This window comes from Cryptomeria japonica, chromosome 3, assembly GCF_030272615.1.
Source record: "Cryptomeria japonica chromosome 3, Sugi_1.0, whole genome shotgun sequence".
Classification (NCBI taxonomy): Eukaryota; Viridiplantae; Streptophyta; class Pinopsida; order Cupressales; family Cupressaceae; genus Cryptomeria; species Cryptomeria japonica.
This window is the reverse complement of record NC_081407.1, coordinates 912,145,583-912,161,294: the sequence shown is the minus strand read 5'-3', so window position 1 is coordinate 912,161,294 and position 15,712 is coordinate 912,145,583.

Here is a 15,712-nt window from a genome sequence, read left to right as displayed (position 1 = left end):
GAGCCACCAGCACTACCAAACCCCGAATTAGAGGCAAAAAGGTTATTATCAAAGGTCTTGACACTTTGGGATGGGGATTTTAAACCCATCGCAACATGAAAATCCATGTCGGGAGACGCCTTCAAGGCCTCTCCACCAATGCTAGACATAGCACCTCGCGAAAAGCCCACACCCCGAAAAGAAATGAGAAAGGGCTCCACACACCCTTGCAAGGTACCAAACACCCCCCCTTCCAAGCTCCACCATAGGGCAGATCGGACCCCCACCGCCCTTCCCTGCAGGCAGACTATGAATCCATAGGAAGCCTTGAGCCCCTGCCGCATGCAGCACCAACCCACCTCTTGCAGCCACCGAACCTCCACCAGCACCCGCAACCCTGAGATCAGCCCCTCCCTGCACCAGCACTCACCTCCCTCCCACCGATGCACCAACATGCAGACGCTTCTCACGAGCTTGGGCTTTGATGCCCTAGCTCGAGCATAACAACCCTCCGCACACGACTCCATCCTGCAAAGCAATCCTTGCTTTTAGTGTTATGATTTAATTATTAATTAATTATTTGATTTATATAGCTTAATAACGATTAATGGATTTACATAGTCTATAATAATAAATTAAATAAATAATTGATTTAAATATTTAATATTATTGTGTGATTATTATTTGGGAATTATTATTTATAAATATCTATCCTTTGGATTTATATTTAATTAGTGATTTTATATTATTATTATCTATCAAGGATTATTTGTTATTTATTTAATTATTAAGTTGTGGCTTTAATATTAATTTGGGTATTTATTTATACACCCTTGGTTATTTTATTAATGAGCTTTTATATTTAATTGTGCAAATGGTTTAAATTATTATTGGTTGTTTATATTATTATTTTCTCTCTTACCTATTGGGTCAACTAAATATTATATTCTTTACCTACCCTATTTTACCATTGGTTGAGACATTGAGGTAAGTTACTTAAATAATATTTTAAATTCTTGTCTTGGTATTTGCAAAAGGTTGGTATGAAATATATTTTTAATCTATTATTTTAATTGGGCAATATTTTTGATGGTTTTGGCTTATTTTTCTATTTATTGAATTTGTTGTGAGTTTACCTGGGTTAGCTTTTATGAAAATTTTCTTGCGAATTTGAAGATTGGATTTTGGATTTTTGTTTTGGGAGCTTGTCTTGGCTAGAATGATAGTTGGATTGCTCTTCTTCAGGATTCTCAGACCATCACTCTATTTTTCAGGTTGGAGGTTCTCCTCTTTGTACTTGATTTTCAAAAGCATGTTTGCTTTGTGCCTGTATAAAGATTGTTTGCAAGGGCTAGGAGATTTGATAATATTGTAGTTCATTACATAGACTAAGAAGGAAAGATAAATATATAATACTTTGGAGATTTGGTTATAATGATTATATCTTCTGGGTTTTTGTCGTGAGTGACTTTCTCTATTGTTCCTGTGTGTGATTCTTGGCAGATGATTGTCGTGCTAGATGTTTATGTTTATTATTTCAATTCGAATTATCTTGGTTTTTTTTTGACTTTGTGTCTCTTTCTGGGTCGGTTTGAGACCTTGTTTGTGCCTTAAATTAATTTTTTTTGGATTCACAATTGTCCAAGTTCATTTTCTGAGTTTTCTGGACTCTGTGTTATCTGCGTTGCTTTGTTAGTCAGATGTGCTAACATGTGTGTTATATGCGTTGTTATGTTAGTCGGATGTGCTAACATGCGTGTTATATGTGTTGTTCTATTAGTCATATTCACTAACGTGTGTGTTATATGTGTTGTTCCATTGATCAAAAGCACTGAACTAATAATCAAATGCACTAGTCTAATGAACGAATGTGCCAGACTGTTGTTTTGTCCTTATGTGTTAGTTTTTGAGCTTTCTGAGTTTTCTGTATTCGAATTTTGAGTTTCCAAAGGCTATCATTTTGGGTTTCAAAGTTTTTGAGTGGTTCCAAGATTGATTTATTGATTGAACTGGATTATTGTGATCATTTACCCGAGCTCGTATTGGTTATATCCTTATGTGGATTTCGTTGATATTGCTTGAGAGGCTGTGATGTTGCATTTTTTATTGTTTTAATTTGGAACGGTCTTGGTTTACCAGGTTTTGATTTGTTGAGAACCCTTGGTCAAGCTATGTTATTCTATGTTTTATATGTGTAACCCTATGGTCTAGGTGCATGTTGGGGGGAGTGGACTTCCAAGTGAGTGACTGGGGTTGCAAGGAGTAGACAACCAGGTTACTCGGAGTCTAGATCGTCGGAATATCTTACTGGGAGTTTTATCTTGTAACCAAGTGATAACTTAAACTAATAAATTCTATGTAGATTGGGTAGTGTTAGCTATTCACTTTAATAAGATAAGAAATGGTTATGGTGGCCCCTCTGCCTTGCCCAGGGATGGTATCTGGGATAGGATTGGGAAGGCATTGGTAACCTAGGTAAGCTAATCTCCCTTACACCCTTCAAGGTTGATATGGCTCCACGTGTGCATCTAGGATGGCTGGGACAGGTTCCCATTTGTCACATGTGATGACACTCTTTTCCTACATGTAGGTCCTAGTGCCTTAAGTCTTGATTTGATGTGTTGCCTCTAGAGTTTTTATGTTGGAAGTCTTATGATTCCTTGAGCCTTGTTTTGGCCGCATGTTGTGTGGAGAGTTATCCTTTAGTTGTTGGGTATCAACCTAGATCTAGAGTATGAGTGCGATCTTGAGGGGGTGGTTCCTTATGTATCCACATGTTCAGGTGGTTTGATGTCTATTCCATTGGGATGTTCTTCATTGGATGCTCTTGTGCGTGGATGTGGATTCATATCTTCTTCATGCAGATGGATTCTTAAGTATAATCTATTTATTTGAGATTGAAATTATGTATCTTGTATCATGAGGAAGATGTAATTAGAAAGGAGGATTATGTACTTGTACCTTGTAATCAATGTAATAAGATTTGTAGTAGATTGAGATCATTGTAATAGATTATGATTGTTGAAATCATTGTAAATGATCATGTCGTAATTGGATATTCATTATGTATGGAATTCTAGATTGGAAGAAACCAAATGATTGAGTGATTTGCATGATGGCATTGAATGAATGTTCTTAATGGAAATGATGTTATTCTTGGTTAAGGGATATCTCTAGAATATGAAAAGGAACGAGTAGCTTGTAGGATGTTTGGTTATACTTAATAAATGAGCTAGATTGCATTAGTTGATGCCTAATTGAGAATTCAAGATAACATGACATGTTATATGGTTTGGAAAGGGATGAGGAACATTTAGTTTGGTGTTTTAAAATGAATCAAATGGATAATGGGAATATGATAGGATATGCATTTGTTGAATGATGGTTCTCATGTTAAGAAGGAAAGTAAATGATTAGGAAATGAATGTAATGACGTTAAATGGTATTATGGATGGAGATGTGTTTATGTGTTAGAATTACTTACGTGATGGCGTTGAAATACCCTAGGGAATGGTAGATGTTGTATTGTATTTCGCTTGCATTATGTGCTCTTGTGATTATGTTCATGATGATTAATTGTATATCTTGTTAATGGATGTTAAATGAATATGAGTAGTTAGTTGTATATGTTGTATTAGTAGATGATTAAAAAAATAGAATTATCTCTATTAGCATGTTAGTTAGTATATTTATCTAGAGTATTTTGGCGAGCATTACAATACATATAAGTCTTACAACAATGGGAGATTCATTGTTATAATTTTCACATACAAAGGTTTATTTTGTCAAATGATATTTGTTTTACGATAATATTTTGTAACAATGAATCATCTATTTTTTTTTATAAGATCGTGTTTAACTCATGTCTAATAAATACATTCTCGATGAGAATTACAAATTTTTTACCTCTTGCTTCGTATATATAGGAATCATGCCAAAGGACGAATCACTCCTAATCTTAAAACATCTCTAACTAGATGATATCTTTGTATTTACATGTCAATACTTTTAATTAAAGATTTGGTTTCATTATATAATTTCATGCCAAATCTTGGGAGTTTACCATCAAAGGTTCAAATTCAAATAATTGGATCATTTTTAATACTTTCTCTTCTCTTTACTACTCTTCTCAACGTTTTAGGATTTACATTAGAAAATCCACTTGTCTTACTTATCATTCTTTTACTCAAAACATATTTATTTTAAAGTAGTTGTTATAGATCATTGTGCTATTGATTTTTTTTATTAATTCATATTTATTTTTAGGTTTTACAAAAATTACTAAATTTTTTATTATTTTTCGCATCTAAATGTTTTGATTAATTGTAAATTATGAGTTGGCATTAAAATCTTAATTTTTTTATTAAAAAAAAAACAGTTTATATAATATATTTGTATGAGTTCTAATTTGTCTTTAAGAAATATTACAAAGAAGATTATCTGAGAGCCCGTTAATGGGCCTAGTAGGATTAAGCCTACTCATGATGTAAAGTGTAGAATGGTATGGGAAAAATTAGAGTTTAATTTGGATGAGGCTTCAAGGGGGAATCTAAGAGTCTCGGGAGTGGGTTGCATTGCAGTAAATGAAGAACAAGTTGTTTTGGAAAGGGCAACTCAGTGATTGAAGGATGGTACCAATAATGAAGCAGAGGCACAAGCTGCTTTGTTTGTTGTCTTTCTCATAGACAGACTTTCAGTCACTAAGTTACATTTGGAGGGAGACTCAAAAATAGTCACGAAGGCGATTGCTAAAGGAGTATCTCACTGTTGGAGAATAAATAAAATCATTTATATTATTGGGAAAAGACTTTAAAAGTTTCAAGATTTTAAAATCTCGCAATGGGAAGGAAATGTCGAAGCTGATCAGTTATCAAATCAAGGATGCGATTTAAATGACCAAAGTGTGAGGTGGTGGGATGGCCCTAGTAAGTTTGAATTGTTAATAGTCCGATGGAGCAAATTCCAGGTGTTGGTAGTAGACGTAGTGCCCATGATCTTCTACATCATTTGGGTGGATGATGTGGATTGATACATGTAGTGGTATAAATGCGCCTGAAACTTGTTCACCATTGTTTTTTACTCTATTTAACTACCTAGCAGAGTGATAATAGTTGAGTTGGAGGTGACACGAGTAGCTTGAACTCAAAATGATGTTTTGGTCATATCGTACATCATTGATAGGAGGGTGAGTTAAAGATTATTACTACCGATTTGACATGGGGTCAAGTGGAACCATTTAAATGCAAAGGAGGGCAACATTTTGGCTTTTCCAAGGTTGAGGTGTGAGAAGAAAGCTTTAGATTATAATGACAAGAGGGAGCTTGAATAGAGCACAACTAGTAGTCATGAATGCAAATTTTTTGCTCCATTCTATTAAACAATAACTACCATTTTTTGGAAAGGTGTTTGGAAAAAGGATGGAGGGCATTTTAAAATTTGATGACCTCACATTTTTACAGATCATGGAGGTGCTTCTGGGGGAAGACTATTTGCAATCAAAATTCCATTACAAAATGAATACCGACATAATCTTCACGATGATTGCATGGGGGTTGATGTTTGGTACAAAGGAGGAGGTAGCTTGGGTGGTAAAAGTTTGCATCCCAAACCATTCTCTGTGTGGCTTGACCTCTTTGATGGCATGGGTTGTGGTGGGAAGAGGCTTGAGGCATCTATTTGGCGAAGGAATCATGCTAGAAGGGAATGAGGTGGAGTTTAGATCCTTTGTTCTCTAAAATGATGGAGTGGACGGAGAAGCCAAAACAGAGGAGTTGTGGGTGGGTTGGGAGACCCTGAAAGACTACATTTGTGAGAAGGAGGTGGAGATGCAGATAGTGTAGGTGGAAAAGCAACAAGATGAGGGAAAGAAGACCAAGTTTGCTCCAGAGGACTTCTAGATCAATGGCCCTGGCAAAAAGAAGATGAAAATCTAGGATGGTCGTAGTTTTTTGCTAATTTTTGTTTAATTTTTTTTTTGTAAATTGGAAAGTTTAAATTTGAAGTTTGGAAAAATGGGTGAAAGCCAAATTTTGGGTGGTGGGGTAGAGGATTGTAGTAGGATAGTCTTTGTAGGCAGGTAGCTTGGGGTACTAGATGGTATTAATGCCATGGTCTATTTTTCTTTAGATTGTTTTAGGAGTTGATCCTTATTTTTGGCTATGACCGACAATTAATGTATGAACTTTTTTAATATTAATATAATACTATATTTTATCGATAACTAAAAAACAAAAGAAGATTATCTAAGAAATTTATTTGAATTTAAAATAAAACACTTTTTTTTTCACTCATACAAGGAATTTTATTTACCATTTTTACATCAATATTTTTAGTAGTAAAATTGAGTTCCTCATTGCTCTATCTAGCCTCATTTAAATAACTAGTACTAGTTTCATTTAACAGTGGATTTGAAGACATACAAGGGTTTAATTCTACATCATCGAACTCTTCCACGTTCACCATTTCTAAATTTGCATAATCTACATTCATCCTATCCATATTTGTCTCTTGAACATTCTTCTCTTTAATAGTCATCAAAATCAATGCTTCAAAATTCTTCAATTCTGAAATCTTTCCTCTTCAATCTCTTTGTTGTTTTGCCTCTTTCTCTCTATGTACTTCAATTTTTGCAAGTGTCATGAGCTTCTTTTTTGTTCACATTTTTTAATCCCATAATTACTAAACCCTCTTGATAAATTTATTTATTTTTAGACTGATACCTTCTTGAAATTTACTAAGTGTGAGTACTTGATTCCACTTGAAATTACATTCTATGATTGAATCATTTTGAAAGTTAAATATAATAAGGCTTGGTGGGAATTTATTAAAACAAATTGTAAAAATCGTTGTTGTTAAGTTATACTTATAAAATAGAAAGTTATATAGATGCAATGCAATATTAGAGTTTACTAAAATTAGATAAATAATGGATACATTAGAAATAGGTAACCATTTTAAAACACGCATCCATTCTATTTTTATAATGGGTACCACTTTAAAACAAGTACATGTTTGTTTTTTAAATGATTATCTATTGCATTTTAGAGTGGTACCCATTTTAAAGTGGGTACACATTTCAAAAAAATTAAAATTCATAACTCACACTTTTATTTGGTTTTAGACTCAAAAAAGGCATGCAAACCCAACCCTTAATGCAAAGTTGCAAGTACAATAATAGACAAAAAATGACTTCAGCAATATGACTAATGAATTTTTTAAGAAAATAAAATCCATATAAATGATGATGTTTAGTTTTAAAATATGTTAATTTTAATGATTCGAGATGCTTTTCTATTTATTAATTAACTTATGATGAAAGTTGTTCATAAACTTGAAATGTATGATGTTAGTATTTTTTAATAACTTTGAATTATTATTTTTTCTTGAAAAAAATTATATGTGACCAATCCATACATCGTTATTTACATAATGAAAAAAAATATTTTATGATTAGTTTAACTCAAAATATGTTGGTTGTGCACGAGGGGTTTTCAAAAATAGCAATTAGAGCCATAAAAAATTAATTAAAAAATATTTTTTAAAAATTTAAAAAATATATTCTAAACATACTTTACCATGCTACACACTTTTCCCCAAAACAAATTAGAAAAATGCTTTTATTCGGGTCATATTATTCTAGTTTTACACATGCATGTTTTGGCTCAAAACATAAGACTTTAAAAAAGTGATTTTTGTAGATCCTATACAAAGTGACTTTATCATCCGACATAATATTGAACATTTGATATTGTTGGAGTTTGTTAAGATTCTATGTGTAAGTGCTTCAAATTTTTATTCCAAGTATGACAAACTTTGACTTCCAAGAAAAACAGTTCCAATTTTTGGTCAAATGGTGGACCCATTATCTTACACTTACCCTCTCATAGTAGTCATTATGGATCTTCTATAAAGAAGAAAACATGTGATCAAAATCTAAGCGAGTCAAGTCCAAAAAAATGGACCCATTATCTTGCACTTATCCTCTTGTAGTAGGCATCAATATGACTCTTCTAGAAAGAAAAATCATACAAGCATACACATTTCATCACACCATGTCCTACGTCATTCAAGAACAAAATATTCTTTAGATGTGGGCATTATGGAGAAACAAGTTGTAACAATATTCATGCAAGCATATTTTCATGATTGATTCTTTTATGCCTTGTAATGTCATGTTATGGCATCAACATTTGTGGGTCTTATTCAAAGAGCATTGCATCATCATCATCATCAACGACATCTAGCTTGAGGTATGATATAGTGAATCCAACATTTTACTTCAGAGTTTTCCTTTCACTTATTTTATTAAGGGTTAATTCCAAACTCAGGGTTTGACCTATGCAAACCTCTATCAACCCAACACCATTTTTTCCTCTCTTGTGTGTGCAAGTGAAAGGTTACGAAGAGAAGGAATAAAGATCTAGAAAGTACATACTTAGATGAATTGAACTAGATTTTGAAGAACCATAAAACCTTGGACATTAGCAATTAGAGGACACTGTCCAATACTTTTTTAATGAAATTTCAGGAAGACATTTTGAGTGACATCTTAATCCCGAAACTATTTTTGGTAGCCAAATTTGACACCTTCAAGACTAGGTCACCTAGTTCCATAGTCCAACAATTTTGAGCTCAATTTTTAGATATAGGTTCCTCTCTACTTCCCATTTCCATATTTGAACTCAATGTTTGCATATATGTTATGAAACTACCTGTTCATGTTGATCACTTTCAATTTTCCATCACTAACCCTAGTTCTCACATCATTTTCAAATCAATATCAAATTTAATTCATCTAAACAAGAAGAACAGTCAATAATGCTCAACTCTTTTCAATAGATATGAAGTAGAGCTCTGTTGGATCTCCTTAAATGTTGTATGGTGATAAATATATATTAGATTCCTGGTTTTGATAGCTAGATTAGTGAATCCTAATTTTCACCATTATACTATCTAACCAAGAGATATAAACTACCAATCTATTAATCTAGGCCAAAATTTGATATTTTCCTTTTCTTCTATTAGCGTGGGTGAACCAAACCTTCTAAGGATGGATACCCTAAAGGATATAGTCTTTCAGGAGAGTAGAGAGACATTCCTTATTTGAAGATAAAAGAGATTTCCCTTGTTTTTTTTGAGGAATCAAGTCTAGTGTTGAAATCACCAACAATAATCTACTTAGCTTCTCCACCCACTTTTAATGGATTTTTTATTTGACCTCAATAATAAATCTTAGTAGGGATGGAGTGAGGTCTGTCGTATGTACAATTCATCATTAAATTCAACTATAAATCAAAGGGAAATCATGAATCCCTATCTAATCAAAGAATTCTAAATAAACCAATGAAATAACACAATCAATCGAATAGGAATGTAAATATTCAATCAATTAAAACTCCCTATTCCATGACCGAATGTAGCTTCCATTGTTCTTCTCTTCTTTGTGGTATGGTGGCTCTCAGATATTGCGCTGACAACCTGCAAATGACACAAAGATTCAAAGTTCATAATTCATCGTGATTGTTGAAAATGGAGATTGAATGCTCAATTTATAGATTATTGGAGAGAATTGATTGAGAGGTGGAACGAATTGATCAAGAGGTGGAACTTAGGTGAGCTCACATGCTGATTGATAGTTGAACTACTGATTTGGAGGTGGAACAAAATAGATTTAATAGATACATAAGTTAACTGATTGAGAAAAAAACTGATTGAAAGATGAAAAAAAATGATTAGAGGAAAATTAATTGATGACAAAGAAAGCTTTATTTAGAAAAAGCTAACTAGAAGACAAAAAAAGAATGATTGGAGAGAATTAAAGAAAAGATGTAATTAATCAATTAATTGAAATGATCAATTAATTGAAATGATCAATTAAAATAGATGGAATAGTTAACTGATTGAAAGCTTTTTGGAAAAAAAACAAAGTGGAAGATAGAAATAGGAATTGAAAAGATAATAATTTAATTAATTGATTGATTGAATTAATTAATTTAGCGCATGCTTGCACTTTGACTTTGTTTTTCAATTTAATCCTTGTATGAGATTTGATTCAAATATTGAGTTTATTTTAAATTCAATTTGTTATTTGAATATATTTAGAACTTGACTTTGGAATTCAATTTGATTTTTGAAATCATGCACATGTATTTGAATTAGAAGAAATTAGAATTAGAATTAGAAGAATTAGTTAATTAAATGAAATTAGTGAAATTAAACGAAATTAGAATTTGGGGATTTGGAATTAAATGAAATTAGAATTTGAGGATTTGGAATTTGAAGAATTAATTAGCTAATTAAATAATTTAAAGAAATTATCTAATTATTTAGAAATTGAATCTAATTAAATAATAAAGATTATTTAAATTAAAGGATTTAAATCACAATTATAATATTTAATTAATATTTAGAAGAGGGTTAATGATTAATTGAATAGAGATAGAAGTTAAAAATGAATTTATTTAAATAATAAAGATTATTTAAATTGAAGGATTAATAGTCACAGTTGATTAAATAATAAATATTTAATTAACATTAGAAAATGGTTTAAATGATTAAATGATGATAGAATTAAAAATAAACCCGTTAATGGGTCCTAGAGGGTTAGTCCCCTTTCGGAACCAACAAAAGATGAGGTTAAATGGGAGCCGCCAACTAAGGAGTGGATTAAAATTAATTTTGACGGGGCCTCTAGGGGAAATCTAGGTATCTCAGGAGTGGGAGTAGTCGCAAGAGATGATAAAGGAGTTGTCCTATTCAAGGGGGCTTGACGACTACAGAATGGGACAAATAACGAAGCGGAAGCACAGGCGACACTAATGGCTATGGAATTGGCCATAAACATGAAAGTATCAAAATTACATTTGGAAGGGGATTCCCAAGTGGTTATCAACGCAATAGCGAAAGGTAACACCCCTTCATGGAAACTATCTCATTGGGTGGAGACAATACGCGAAAAACTCACCTCCTTTGAGGCTTTTCGGGTCTCCCATGTTAGGAGACGTGTTAACGCAGTGGCGAACCTCCTCTCAAATGCTGGATGTGATATGACATGCCAAGTGGCCAAGTGGTGGAAGGGTAATGGTAGTGTATGGAAGTGGTATTAATGCAGTTCGTGAAGCTCCAACCCAGTAAGCACGCTAGATGGCTCACAAGGACGAGTAATCACTATCACTGGCATTGTAATTAATGTGGCAATTCAAAAGCACAGAGTTTTGGTTTGAGACAATGGCGGTGGGCAGGAAATCTGTCGTGAAATATCCTTCCATTTATTTCACAGATCATGCATTTATATCCTGTCGCAAACGACGACAGATTTATAACTAATTTGAAATTTGTGCAACGTATTCGCCAAAAACTGGATTAATGAAGGTTGTTTGTGTCTTTGCAGTTTAGTTTTTCTGGTTTTAATAGGTTTCGAGCATTTTCAATGGAGGCCAATTTCACGCTCCGAACAGAGAAGAAATTGGTCCCTTTCCTGGGAACGGTTTCGGACAAATGTTTGCAAGGTCTTTTCAAATACAAGGAAGATAAGTTGTGGAGTGCTGCTCGGTTAATGTTGGGGGAGGAATTGATGCATATCCATTTCTGGTACAAAATAAATATGGAGGTCTACTCTTTGATAATGGCCTGGGCTTGCGAATTCGAATCTGAAGTGGAGAAAGTCAAGATAACAATGAAAAAGCTTATTGATGGGGATTACTTAATCAATCTTGATTCCATTCTGGAATGGGTGATCCCCCAGACTGGAATTCGCATCCGGGAAGGAGAAGCAGAGGAGGAGATATTACCATTTGTTAGGGGACCAGAGAGTCGTTTAAAAGAGCAATGCAAGGAACGAGCTCGCATTGGCTGGGAAGCCATGAAGCTCTGTGTTAAGTTGATACGAACAGACGAGGTTCTTAAGGCACTTAAGGTGGTGGCGCGCATGGAGGTGGGAAGAGAGCTCCGGGACCGATTCGAGGAGGGGAGAGCGGTTTAGTTCCTAGCTAGCCTGGAAGGTGACCCAGACTTTGGGAACTTGGACTGTATTCCGAAGATGAAGACTGAAGCGGCCAAAGGGAAAGCTTTGGCGGATATCGATGATGAGGAGATGAAGAAGCTGAACCAGAGCGACTCAAATTGAGCGGTCACGGTGCAAAAAATCTGTGTTTTTTTGCTTCTGCTTTTGTTAGTTTTTAAAACAAAAAACTTTTATGGATTACTGTAATATTTCGTGCATGAATGCACAACACTGTGATACTTCTTTTTCTGTTTTAGCTGGAACTCTGCATAGTAGGTTTGAACTGAATTTGGGCTGATGTTGAAATCCGTTTGGCCCTAGTAGATTGTAGCTATTTTCTTGAAAATCAATATATCCAAAATTATCGATCAAAAAAAATAAAAATAGAATAATTAGTAAGATGATGAGGAAATGTGAAATTAGAAGAATAAGATTAATTAACTTAATTAAATAATTAAAGAATTATTTAACTAATTTAGATGAATAATTAGTACATGATCAATGAGACATTTTTAGGTGTCTACAAGGACTATAAAAATTTACAAGAGAAAAAGTCCAAGGGGTTGAGCTTAACTGGCTAAAACACTGGGTTCTCACTATGGAGACCCAGGTTCAATTCCCAATAGGGACATCTGAAGCGGAATTCTAAGCTGTGCCTCTTGGCCTTCCATAGGATGGGGAAGGTCTTGGGCTCAATCTAATCAAACATAATAATAATAATAATTCAAAGATATGTAACGGGGATGGGCCCCCCTACTGTGTCCCCACTGGTTCATAGCTCCAGTCAAAAGCTATTCAGGCTTCAGCCAATTACCAATCAAAAAAAAAAAATAAAAAAAAATAACAAGAGAAAAATATAGATTAGAGGTAAGTACCTTGACTAAATCAACAAGCTAACAATTTGTAGAAAGCATTTCCTACATGTTGACTTCCTACCCATTCTAGACAATAGCCAACTAGCCTAAGCAATGGTAGCTTAATGAAAAATCCTCCATTTTTCTTGAAAGGGGTATATTATGAAATTTTTAATTAGAGTTGATCTTGGTTTCTTCAATTAGGATGATATTTACATATATTTTTTTAAATCTCTTAAGAAGGGGGATTTTAATCCTTTGATGTTTCATGGGATAATTAGCATTGGTTATCCTTTGATTTCTTGGGGCTCTCAAAGATATACTCTAGTTGAGATTGACCCCACAAAGCTATATTGACCAAAGTTGCTAATTGTTATGTGATATATTTGCTAGGTTTCCCCACCTTAGATTGTCCAAAATATCTTTTCTTATTTTGTAATACTTGTGGATAATTGCCTTACTTAGACCTTTTGGTTCTAAACTATATCCTTCCTAGAGATCTAAGGAATTGCCAAGTTTCTCATAAGCCCTAATTTTGCAAGCGAACTTAGGGTTATCAAGTTTATAGTTCATTTTTATTACTTCTTAGAAACTTTTCCAAATATCCTTTGAATTTGTAGGCCTTTAATAGGTCCTTTGGGCCTTGAGATTGCTCTCCTAAAATTGAATTTCCTTGACTATCTCTATACCATATTGTGAATAATTTTTTGATTGTAGCCTATTTATTCCCATTCTTAGTCATATGCTTCTTTTTAGGTTTAGTAAATCCCAATCCTTAAAATATCTTTGAATCTTTTGTGTTTCCATTTTCCCTTATTGATATGAGCATCTTATCAACATTCTTTATAAGATGCTCATATTCATGATAGTCATGGTACACGAATAATAAACTTTTGTATTCTAGAGCTTGGATCCACTCCACTCCACCGGCTTTCAAATTAATACTCTTTGGAAGAGAAATGATAATGTCAAGTTCAATGCACATTCTAACATAGACTGAAAGACCCTCACCATGGAAAGGTTGATAGATGTTAATAGCGAACCCCAATGATTGGTACACATTTTAAAAACATGCAAGGGCCAACCCTCTCGAAGGAAGGGATATATGTGAATCCAAATTAGTGTCATAGAAGGCATTACCACTAAGGGTTTAAAATCCACATGCTAGTGTTTCATGAAGACTCTAACATTTTTGATAAATAGAGACCTATTCTAGAGATTACACACTCATCAAATTTATTAACAAAAGTTACAATACAATATATTCTAGCAAAATCTTGCAACTCATAGTCCCCATTCATTTTCTAATTCTTATTAGCCTTAATAGATAGATCTTAAAGGGGTAACTCCTTGCTAAGAAATTTGTAGATCAAACTCCCTCCATGTGGGGTAGACAAGTTCTTTTAAAATTCCTTGACATCAACTTTAACAATTAGAGAGTCATATAGAGTGAACATGCATTGATTCAAGCTATTTTCAAGCTAATCAATCTCGAGCTTACCAGTAGTTGCCAATACCACATCTATTTTCTTATCATAAATTGATGATCTAATTCTCTGAACTACATTTATGAAATAACGAAGGGGGATAAATACCTCGTACTTGGACCCATTGAGGGTTAACTAGAAGACATGAAAGAGCAAGGAACAAGAAAGCAAAAAAGAGAGAATATAAGCACAAGACCAAAAAACCCCAATAAAGCTCAATATCTTACCTAGACTAATAATGATGAGCTAGAAGAGTAAAAAGGACAAGGAATGAGAGTTGAAGACAAATAACATAAGCACAAAACCATAAAACACTAGTAAAACTCAATCCCCACATTGAATTTACTATTCCTTGTTTTGCATTTTAGAATTTGATTTATGTGTTTTGTAATTAATTCGTATTTCAACATCTAACTTAAATGCTTTTTTTTATTTTCTGTAAGTACATTGATTTTCCTCCATCTATATCAACAATCAAAAACATCAACTTCCTAAATTCAACTATAAAAAATGCTCATCCACCTTCTAAATTGGTGAGATGTGGCATGAGACTTGACATTCAAATTCGGAAACCCACAACACAAATATAATTTTTATTATATTTATAAAAACCTCCATAACTCTTCTTGAGATGGTTAGAATTAGGTGTTTGTGTCATCATTTATTATGTAGAAGGATTTCTATGCTTTCAACACTTTCTACACATTGAATGATGAGACAAACATTCTAATTTAAACTATCTGAACAATAATCATCAACACTTTTACAAGGAAAAAAATACTATTTGTATTGAGAATCTGAATTTAAATGTTGGTGCCTATTTAACAACTCCCAACAACATAATTCTAATTAACATTGCACCATTCCAAAAATAAATGATTGCATAACACCATCTATACATTACAACAAACAACTCAATAATAATGAAAATGCATTGAAATAACACAACTATCAATCACCATTACTAGAATTCCATAATCCAAAACTTTTATTTCCATCAATATGTACATAAGAATGCAATTATCACCATACAATTAGATACAACAAATGAATAAAATAAGGAAAAAAAAAATCTACAACATACTCATTACAATGAGACAAGGGGCAAGTTTCCTAGACACGAACTTTCTCCCATGGTGGGTCACTTTCACCATGTCAACCTTACCCATTTTAATTAATTGGGTGTGGCCAAAATAAATAAAAATCTATAATTTCTCTAGCTCTACCTTTGAGACACACTCATTTAATATCGAGTTTATTCATCAATGGGTCAAGCCCCCAAGCTCACATGGGGGAGCACTTATTCTCCCCACGACCAGGAAAACAGCCATTTTCCTTCCATTTGACACGAGGGCTATAAAAATTAAGCTCCTGGTCATTACCTGCCATTC